The sequence below is a fragment of the Oryctolagus cuniculus genome, chromosome X, assembly GCF_051225735.1.
Source record: "Oryctolagus cuniculus isolate XC-2025 breed Fujian yellow rabbit chromosome X, ASM5122573v1, whole genome shotgun sequence".
Lineage (NCBI taxonomy): Eukaryota > Metazoa > Chordata > Mammalia > Lagomorpha > Leporidae > Oryctolagus > Oryctolagus cuniculus.
This window is the reverse complement of record NC_142888.1, coordinates 121,081,857-121,093,442: the sequence shown is the minus strand read 5'-3', so window position 1 is coordinate 121,093,442 and position 11,586 is coordinate 121,081,857.

The window sequence follows — 11,586 nt, the reverse complement described above, 5'->3', positions numbered from 1 at the left end:
AGAAACATGAATGTTCAAAAGAGTTCAGTGGAGGAAGGATACAAATTGTTCTAAAGTAATGGAACATTCATAGGGCAACACAAACCAAATTTCACCCTTTATTCAAAACTTAAATCAAAATGGATTGTAGAATTAAATGACTACTTTGAAATGTAGAAATTTAAAGATTTTTGACAAAAAAAGAGAAAATAATCATAAATTTGTTCTAGGCAAAATGTTCTCAGACTCTGCAGAAAAATACAGCTTCTAGGTAAATATATTAATTACCTACACTTCTTTGAATTAAAATTACTTTCTCTGTAAAAAATCTGGTAATTCCTTGAAATGACAAGTTATAGATTAAGGTGCACAATATTTGCAAAGATATCAGAAAAAAAGAATATTAATAAGATCACAAAGTCTTAGGTTGGTATTAGAAGGCTGGAAACTTGACCCCTGATGATGTAGAGGAGGTGAACCTAGTGGAAGATCTTTAAATCATTGGAGCTGTGGCCTTGTAATGTGATTTTCCAAAAATGGTTGGTTATACAAGACTGAGTCAGATCAGTTTTTCTCTCTCTCTATTTCCTTGCTGACCATGTGACCCTTCTTCTACATATGTTCTGTCATTGCTATTCTACAGCCTCATCAGATGGTTGAACAAATGAGGCCTGCCTGATTTTGATATATGAAGCTCCAAAACTGGGACTCACTTGCTTTGTTAAATTTGTTCCTAAATACTATTTGTTACTTTTTTTTAACCATTTTCAATGAGATTGCTTTCATGACTTCCTTTTTTCAGTAAGTTCATTTTGGTATATGGATGTACTGCTGGTCTTTCTATGTTGATTTGTATCCTGATACATTTCTGAATTCATTTATCAACTTTTGAGTTAAGTATTTAGAGTTTATACATAAACTCATGGCATCTACAAAAATGGATGTTTTGATTTCCTCTTTCCAATTTGGATGCCCTTTATTTCTCTTTCATAATTTCTCTTGCCAAGACTATATTGAATAATAGTAGTGAAAGAGGGCATCTTGGTCTTGTCCTAGATCTTACAAGAAAAGTTTCAGTGTTACCCCATTCAGTATGATATTGACTGTGGGTGTGTCATATATCCTTTATTATTTTGAGAAATGTTCCTTCTATACATGATTTATTGGGAGTTTTTATCAAGAAGGTATATATAGTCTAGTCAAAATATTGAATCACCCGGGAGCCAAGATGGCGGAATAGTGAGGGCACGCACCGACAGTCCGGGAAAAGATAGTTTAATAAAAGTGGAGTTACAGTAGCCTCAGGAAAAGGATCAGGGAAAAACTGCAGAGGAAACTCTTCCGGATCTAGTGGCTGTGACTCGGAGGACCTACAGGGAGAGCAAGGTCGCCCACTGCGTGGAAGCCGAGCCGCAGGAGCCGCCGGAGCTGCCGGAGCTGCAGAGTCTGCCCGCCAGTGCTGGAAGGGGAGGTGAGACAAAAACCTCTCTGTAACCCGAGACATTGGTGGGGAAAGGCAGAGCCTGCAGAGAACGAGGCCTGAAACCCCATTGGGGAAAGTTTACCAGGATGGCTGGAGGAGAAAAAAAAATCCATTAAATAAGGGGAACCGGCACGGACATTTAGCCTCTCTCTCCACTCACCTTACAAAGCCGAGCAAGACAAAGGGCAGGCACCATTTTACGTAAGTAAAGTGGTGAGAGCCATTTTGCATATGTAAAGCAGGTGCCCCTCATTAGCCAAACAGAAATACCTGACTCTGGTAAGCAAATGAATACCCACAGGGGCCAGATTTCATACATCAACTGTGTGGAATTACTTCCCAACAGAGTCAAAAAAGAGAGAGAGAGAGCAAGAGAACAATCAGGGTGAATCACCTTTGGCACACCCTTAACCCTGAAGAACCAAACAGAACTCTCTGGCCACACCCATCACAGCCTCTAAGGATCAATCAAAAGCAGATAGTCCTCTTAATCTAGAGTCACAGTATAACAAGAAAAAACCAAAGAGTATCTCCAATATGCCAAACAACAAACGCAAAAGCCGAGGTAACAAGAACAAGGAAGACACTATGACGCCCCCCAAATGAAATAGACACCCCAATTCAAGATTATGAAGCTGATGAGATAGAAGAAATGCAAAAAGCAGATCTCAAAAAATTGATAAGAACATTAAGAAGTTCTCAAAAACAAATTCTCGAACTACAGAAATCCTTAATGGACAAGATAGAAAATCTCTCTCCTGAAAATGAAATATTAAGGAGGAATCAAAATGAAATGAAACAACTAGTACAACAGGAAACTGTGATAGTGATGAGAAATCATAATGAAATGAAGAATTCAATAGATCAAATGACAAACACATTAGAGAGCCTTACAAACAGAATGGGTGAAGCAGAAGAGAGAATATCAGACTTAGAAGACAGAGCACAGGAAAATATACAATCAAACCAAAGAAAAGAATAAATTAGAAATCTAAAAAATATTGTCGGGAATCTTCAGGATACTATTAAAAAACCCAACATTCGGGTTCTAGGAGTTCCTGAAGGCATGGAGAGGGAGAAAGGATTAGAAGGCCTTTTTAGTGAGATATTAGCAGAAAATTTCCCAGGTTTGGAGAAGGACACAGAGATCCTAGTACAGGAAGCTCATAGAACCCCTAATAAACATGACCAAAAGAGATGCTCACCACGACACGTTGTAATTAAACTCACTGCAGTGAAACATAAAGAAAAGATCCTAAAATATGCAAGAGAGAAACATCAGATTACTCTCAGAGGATCTCCAATCAGACTGACAGCTGACTTCTCATCAGAAACTTTACAAGCTAGGGGGGAATGGCGAGATATAGCCCAGGTACTAAGAGAGAAAAACTGCCATCCCAGAATATTATATCCTGCTAATCTCTCATTTGTGAATGAAGGTAAAATAAAGACCTTTCAAAACAAACAGACTTTTCATAGCAAACAGAAATTGAAAGAATTTGTCGCCACTCGTCCAGCCCTGCAAAAGATGCTTAAAGATGTGTTACACACAGAAACACAGAAACATGGTCATCGGTATGAAAGGTAAAGAAAGGAAATCTCACACCAAAAGATCACAGGAAGTTCAAAACATATATCAGAAAATATCTTTGGCAAATGGCAGGGCAAAGCTACTACTTATCAGTAGTCACATTGAAAGTTAATGGCCTGAACTGTCCAGTTAAAAGACACTGATTGGCTGATTGGGTAAAGGAACAAAACCCATCTATTTGCTGCTTACAAGAAACACATCTTTCCAATAAAGATGCATACAGACTGAAAGTGAAAGGCTGGAAAAAGACATACCATGCCAACAGAAATGAAAAAAGAATGGGCATAGCCATCTTAATATCGGACAACATAAACTTTACCACAAAAACTGTTAACAGAGACAAAGAGGGGCACTATATAATGATTAAGGGATCAATTCAACAGGAAGATATAACGATTATCCGTGTATATGCACATAATTACAGGGCACCGGTTTACTTAAAAGATTTGTTAAGGGACTTAAAGGGAGACTTAGACCCCAATACAATAGTACTGGGGGACTTCAATAATCCACTCTCAGAAATAGACAGATCAACCGAACAGATCAAAAAGGAAAGAGCAGATTTAAACGACACTATAGCCCAAATGGATCTAACAGATATCTACAGAACTTTTCATCCTACACAGAAAGCACTTACATTCTTCTCAGCAGTACATGCAACCTTCTCTAGGATTGACCACATACTAGGCCATAAAGCAAGTCTCAGCAAATTCAAAAGAATTAGAATCATACCATGCAGCTTCTCAGATCATAAAGGAATGAAGTTGGAAATTAGCAACTCAGGAATCACTAGAGTATATGCAAACACATGGAGATTGAACAACATGCTCCTGAATGAACAATGGGTCATAGAAGAAATTAAAAGAGAAATCAAAAATTTTCTGGAAGTAAATGAGATCTTTCATTTAGGTTTTTTTTTTTTCCCAGAGTGTCTTGGTTTTCCATGCCTGAAATACTCTCATGAGCTTTTCAGCCGGATCCACATGCCTTAAGGGCTGATTCTGAGGCCAGAGTGTTGTTTAGGACATCTGCCATTCTATGTGTCTGCTGTGTATCTCACTTCCCATGTTGGATCATTCTCTCCCTTTTTGATTCTATCAGCTAGTATTTGCAGACACTAGTCTTGTTTATGTGATCCCTTTGGCTCTTAGTCCTATCATTATGATCAATTGTGAACAGAAATTGATCACCGGGACTAGTGAGATGGCATTGGTACATGCCACCTTGATGGGATTGAATTCGAATCCCCTGGTATGTTTTTAACTCTACCGTTTGAGGTAAGTCAGCTTGAGCATGTCCCAAATTGCTCATCTCTTCCCTCTCTTATTCCCACTCTTATATTTAACAGCGATACTTTTCAGTTAAGTTTCAGCACTTAAGAAGAATTGTGTATTGATTACAGTGTTCAACCAAAAGTATTAAGTAGAACAAACAAAAAAAATACTAAGAGGGTTAACATATTAAGTTGTTCATCAACAATCAGGGCAAGGGCTGATCAAGTCACCGTTTCTCGTAGTGTTCATTTCACTTTAACAAGTTTCCTTTTTGATGCTCAGTTAGTTGTCACCAATCAGGGAGAACAAGTGGTATTTGTCCCTTTGGGATTAGCTTATTTCACTCAGCATAATGTTTTCCAAATTCCTAACAGGGATCATTTTTTGGTTAAAATTTAAACACCTAAGAATAACTGTGTGTTTATTATAGAGTTCAACCAATAGTACTAGAACATATAAAATACTAAAATGGATAAAGTATTACATTGTACATCAACAGTCAGGACAAGAGCTGATCAAGTCACTGTTGCTCATAGTGTCCATTTCATTTCATTGTTTTTGTAGCTATTGTGAATGGGATTGATCTTAGAAGTTCTTCCACAGCCATGGCATTGCCTGTGTATACAAATGCTGTTAATTTTTGTGCATTGATTTTATATCCTGCTACTTTGCCCAACTTGATCAGCCCTCACAAGACTAGTGTCTGCAAATACTAGCTGATAGAATAAAAAAGGGAGAGAACACTCCAACATGGGAAGTGAAATACACAGCAGACTCAGAATGGCAGATGTCTTAAACAGCACTCTGGCCTCAGAATCAGCCATTAAGTCACACGCATCTGGCTGAAAAGCCCATGAGAGTATTACAGGCACGGAAAGCCAAAACACCCTGGCAAAAAAAAGAAAGATCTCCGCGAGTGAGATCCCAGTGGAAAGAACAGGTCATCAAAGAAGGAAGTACCTTTCTCTGAAGGGAGGAGAGAACTTCCACTTTGACCATGGCCTTGTCTAAATATGATCAGAGTCAGTGAACTCAGGGGGCTTCCATAGCCTTGGCAGCTCATGACAAGAGCCTAGGGTGATTACTGAGGCCATAAACAAGAGTGTCCATTTGTTAAGTCAACAACAGGAGTCACTGTGCACTTACTCCTCATGTAGGATCTCTGTCCTTAATGTGCTGTACATTGTGATTTAATGCTATAACTAGTACTCAAACAATATTTTTCACTTTGTGTTTCTATGTGGGTGCAAACTGTTGAAATCTTTACTTAATGTATGCTAAACTGATCTTCTGTATATAAAGAGAATTGAAAATGAGTCTTGATGTGAATGGAAGGGGGGGAGAGGGAAAGGGGAGGGTTGTGGGTGGGAGGGAAGTTTTTTTTGGGGGGAAGCCATTGTAATCCATAAGCTGTATTTGAAATTTATATTCATTTAATAAAAGTTTAAAAAAATACCCAAAAAATATTGAATCAAATATGGCGCCCCAAGCAGATAAATGAATAAAGCCAATTATATATATGCATACGTATATACATATACACACAATGAATTATTTGGTTACAAAAATGATATCCTGCCATATGCAGCAAAATGGATGGAACTAAATGTCTAATGAAATAAGCTAGACACTGAAAGACTAATACTGCATATTCTCCATCATATATGGAAGCTTAAGAAAAGTCAGCCTGAACATCAAATAGTGACTATTAGAGGTTGGGAAAAGTGAGGAGTTTATTGAATACACATCAAATATATGTGTTATCACAATACACCCCATAAATATGTACAACTAAAATAGTAAATAAAAACAAAACCATGAACCAAAGTAAACATCTTTCATAAATAGCTCTAGTATCATTTCTTAGATATTAAATTGCAGTAATGAGAAGCTAATAGATATTCTCATTTAGAATATATATATATATACATAAAATATACTCAAAACAATAATGGAAAATAAATAATATGACTTCTAGTTTCCAGAAACTTAGAAATCTCAACTTTGTCCTCACAACAAATATAAACCTGAACAAGCTTAAAAAGCAACAATTCTTCTTAGATTCGTCAGAGATCAGATCAGTCCCTGGAAAATTGGAGAGATAAACAAATAGACACAAAGAAAATTCTGGAGCAGAAATCCATGTAAAGAAATCTGCATCAGAGTTAACAATGGGGTATAAAAATCTGAGACATAGCTGACAAGTTGCTGAAGTTTCTTTCAGTGTAGACAAATCAGAGTAAAAACCTGCAAGAGTGGAGCAGACATTTGGTTTAGTGGTTAAGAGACTGATTGGGATTTCTGCATCCCAAATCAGAGTGTCTTGGTTCAAGTCTTGGCTCTGGCTAATGACTCCAACTTCCTGCCAATATGTAGACATTGAGAAGCAGTGGTGATAGCTGAAGTGAGTGAGTCCCTGCCACTCATGTGGTAGAGGTAGTGGTAGATTGAGTTCCTAGCTTCAAATTTCAGTCTCAGACTGAAGCCATTGTCGTTATTTGGAGAGTGAATCAACAGGTGGGAGTTTCTCTCTCTCTCTCTCTCTCTCAAAACAAAAACAAACCTGCAAAGAGAGCAAGCCATAATGGAAGTTGCATGCTTTTGTGAGTTTTACCTACAGAAACTGGTAGATCTTATAGTGAATTTTGGAGAAAAATGCCCTCATGCTTGCAGAAAATAAAGTATTCTGAAATATACAACAATATTTTTTATTTTTCTAATAGAACTGTCCTCAATAGTTTTAAGAAATTCTGTTGGAGCCAGCACTGTGGCATAGTAGGCTAAGCCTTTGCCTAGCGGCACCAGCATCCCATATGGGTGCCAGTTCGAATCTCGGCTACTCGACTTTCCATCCAGCTCCCTGCTGATGGCCTGGGAAAGCAGTAGAAGAAGACACAAGTTCTTGGGCCCCTGCACACATGTGGGAGACCTAGAAGAAGCTCCTGGCTCCTGGCTTCAGATCAGCCCTGCTCTGGTTGTTTCAGCCATTTGGGGAGTGAACCAGCAGATGGAAGACCTCTCTCTCATCTCTCTCTCTCTCTCTGTCTGTAACTCTGCCTCTCAAATAAGTAAATAAATAAATCTTACAAAAAAAGAAACAGTTTTATCAGGGCCTAATCTATGGGGTTTTATCAGAGACCAACTTATCTGGTAGAAAGGAAATATCCAATTCCATTCTGTCTAGAAATACTGTTACAGCCAGGCAGAAAAATTACAGAGAAACACATGTGAAGTATACAAGTCAGAATCCAAACTCAGAAAAAAGACAGATTTGATCAAAGAACTATAGAACACTGTCTTTCCCATACAAACCTTATCAATACATGGTTAAAGGCCTATTTACTACAGTTTCTTGTACTCAACGATTTATCACAGCTTTCATCCAAAAATTACAAGGCATATAAAAAGACAAAACACAGTTCAAAGAAACTGAACATGGTACATGGTGTAGTGGATTAAGCCGCCGCCTGCAATGCCAGCATCCCATATGGGGACTGATTTGAGTCCCAGCTGCTGTACTTCCAATCTAGCTCACTGCTGTGCCATGGGAAAGCAGTATGATGGCTTGGGTCCTTGGGCCGCCGCACCACGTGGGAGACCTGGAGGAAGCTCCTAGCTTCTGGCTTCAGATGGCTCAGCTGCAGCCATTGCAGCCATTTGGGGAGTGAATCAGTGGGTGGAAGACTTCTCTCTTCTTTGCCTCTCTGTAACTCTGTCTTTCAAATAAAATAAAATAAATCTTTTAAAAAAGAAAGAACGAAGCTGAACAAGCATCAGAATCAAAATGAGTTATGGAAGCAATGAAGGAAATTTAAAATAGCTATGATTATTATGCTGACTCTAATAGAGAAATATGAAATATTCTAGAATGGATAGATAACATATACACGTTGATGGAAAGTCCAAGAAAGGATTTTTGAAATTCTAGAGATAAAAACTCCTGTAACAGAAAAGAAGAATGTTTTTGATGGACTCATTAGTAGATATGATCAATGATTAAATCTCTGAGATTGAGGCTATGACAATAAAAACATTCAAAACAGAGAAGTAAAGAGAAAAAGACTGAAAGTAAACAGAACAATATAGAATATCCTAAAACAATTCCAAAAGTTGTATCATGTGCATAATTGGAATACAAGATATTTGAAGCAATATCATCTGAGCATTTATTCTAAATGACCAAACCACAAATCCAGGAAGCCCAAGAAAACACTCTGAAGCATAAATGAAAAAAAGTACACCTGGGTATATCATAGTTATACGTAAAAATCAAATATAAAAAGTATTGAAGGAAGGCAAAATGATAAAAACCACATGTTCCCTTTTTAGGAGCAATGCCAAGAATTATTATCTGACTTCCATTCAGAAACCATGGAAGCCTGAAAACAGTAGAGTGAATTTTGGTGTTGAGAGAAAATGTCCTCAACCTAGAAGCCTGTATCTAATAAGATTATCCTTCACATACGGGAGAAATAAAGACTTTCTCAAACAAAAAGCGATGGAATTGGATGCTAACATGCTCTGCCTATCAAGAATTGTCCAAAGAAATTTTTGAGAGAAAGAACAAATGTTAGAAACTTAGATCTGTATAAAGATATAGACATTTATGTGATCATTTATATGATCATTAGCAAAAAAAGCAATAAATAAAGGAAATATTTTATTTTCCTTATTTTTAATTCATCCAAAACATAAATATTACTTCAAAATACTAATAACTATGACACATTTGATTACATATCTATATACTATGGTTTGGATATAGTTTGAGTGTGGCCTCCTGGGTTTCATGTATTAACGTATGATCCCCATCGTGATATGCTAAGAGGGTAGAAAATTAATCCAACTCTTGTGTTGAGAGGTAGGACCTTTGGGAGGTGATTAGAATTTGGTAAGGTCATTGGGATAAAGCCTTTGTAACTGAGTCATGGCATTTTATATGAAGAGGGAAAGGGGTCGGAAAAGCACACATACACATGTCTTCCATGTGTATTGTGGTTAATTCCTTGTACTCCCTTGGGACACTCTGAGCAAGGAGGCCATTACCAAATGCAGCCTTTCAACTGTGCACACTCAGAACTCTTATCCAAAATCAACTTTATTTACTTATAATTCAGTCTTTTTGTGGCCAACACAAAATGGACTAGCACTATATCAATATCAATATTGATATTGACATAGGTATAGAAACACACATATCTGTATATATAGACGGTCCCTGTCCTATGATGAGTTGACTTATAATGCTTTGATGCAAAAGCAGTTCATATGCACTACTTTTCTTTTCGAAAGACTACATTTATTTATTTGAAATCAGACTTAAATAGAGACACAGGAAGAAACACAGAGATCTTCTATCCTCTGGTTCATTCCCCAAATGGTCAGGGATAGGAACTTGGGGGCAGAGATCCAAGCACTTGAGTCATCTTCTGCTGCCTTCTCAGGCACATTAACAGGGAGCTGGACTGGAAGTAGAGAAACCACAACAGGAACTGGAGCCCATGTGTGATGCTGGCATCATAGGTGGAGCTTAATCTGCTGTGTCACAATGCCAGCCTCTAATTTTTTTTTTTTATTTTTGTTGTTTTCCTTCCCTAGTGGGTATGTAGTGTAACGCTGTCTTGTGATGTTGGGCACCAACAATGACCTGTGGGTCCCAGTCAGACATGGAATCATGAGAATGTAATAAGCCAGGATCTGTGAGTTAAATGTATTATAATCTTATGATATTTCAATTTGTCATGAGTTTATTGGGATGTAACTTCATTTTGGTTCTGGATAGTTTTATATAAGTGAAATGAATGACAACAATAATGCAATGTTTTATAAGATAGTTGTGTTACTTAAAAAGTATTTGAGATTAGACTTGGATCAACAACATATATTGGAAGCTATAGGAAACCACTAGAAAGACTGTCACTAAGTATAGCTGATATGCTAATGATGCAAAGAAAATTAAATCATATAAAACAGTTAATAGAAAAGAAAGAAGATAGTAAAAAGAACAAGAGTAACAAATAGAAAAAGTTACACACATGTGAGATATTAATCCATATACATTAATAATCAAGTTCAATCAAATCTATATGATTTAAATACACTAATTAAAAGATAGAGATTGTTAGAGTGGATCAAATAACGAAACTCATGACTGAACCTTTGTCATTTTACTTTTTACTTATAGGGACACTTTATTTAGTGGAGCACTAAACCTGTGACTATAATGTAAATTAAAATTATGTTGTGTCAAAATTTAAAAAAAAAGAGAAAAAAAGAAAGGGAAGGAAGAAAGACAGAAAGGAAAGAGGGAAGGAAGGAGAGAAGGAAGGAAGGAGGAAGGGAGAAAGGCAGGGAGGGAGAAAGGAAGGAAAGAGAGAAGGAATAAGGAAGGAAAGAAAAGTGAGGGGAGGGAGGCAAAGAGGTAAGGATGTATCAGTACATTCTTAAAATTGTACCTATGAATTACAGGAGATCTCGTCTCGTTGCATTAATATCACATTGGAAATTAATCCACAGATCTACAACCAGCTAATCTTTGACAAATGAGCTAAAATCACTCCCTGGAGAAGACTTTCCTCAACAAATGGTGTTGGAAAAACTGAATCTTCACATGCAGAAACAAGACCCCTACTTTACACCTCATACAAAATTCAACGCATAATGCATCAAAGACCTAAATGTACAATCAAATACAATCAAATTCCTAGAGGAAAACATTGGGGAAACTCCACAAGACATTGGCATAGGCAAAGACTTCTTGGAAAAAACCCCAGGAACACAGCAGGCAATATAAGTAAAAATAGACAAATGGTATTGCAGCAAGCTGAGAAGCTTATGCATAGCGAAAGAAACACTTAACAGAGTGAGCAGGCAGTCAACAGATTGGGAGAAAATATTTGCTAACTATGCTTCTGATAAAGGATTAATATCCAGAATATACAAGGAACTCAACAACAAAGCAAACAATCCACTTAAGGAATAGACGAAGGGCATGGGCAAACATTTTGCAAAGGCTGAAATAAAAGTGGCCAAAAAATACATGAAAATATCCAAGGATCACGAACCATCAGGGAAATGCAAATAAAAACCACAATAAGTTATCACCTCATGCCAAATAAAACGGCTATCATCCAAAAAAAAGTTTAAAAAAATAACAATTTCTCAGGCACGTGAGGCTCTCAGCAGGGGAGTCTCTGTCCTATGCTGGCAGTCACAAGGACCATCCAAAACAATAGAATCCCTGAAGAAGGTATTGTGCA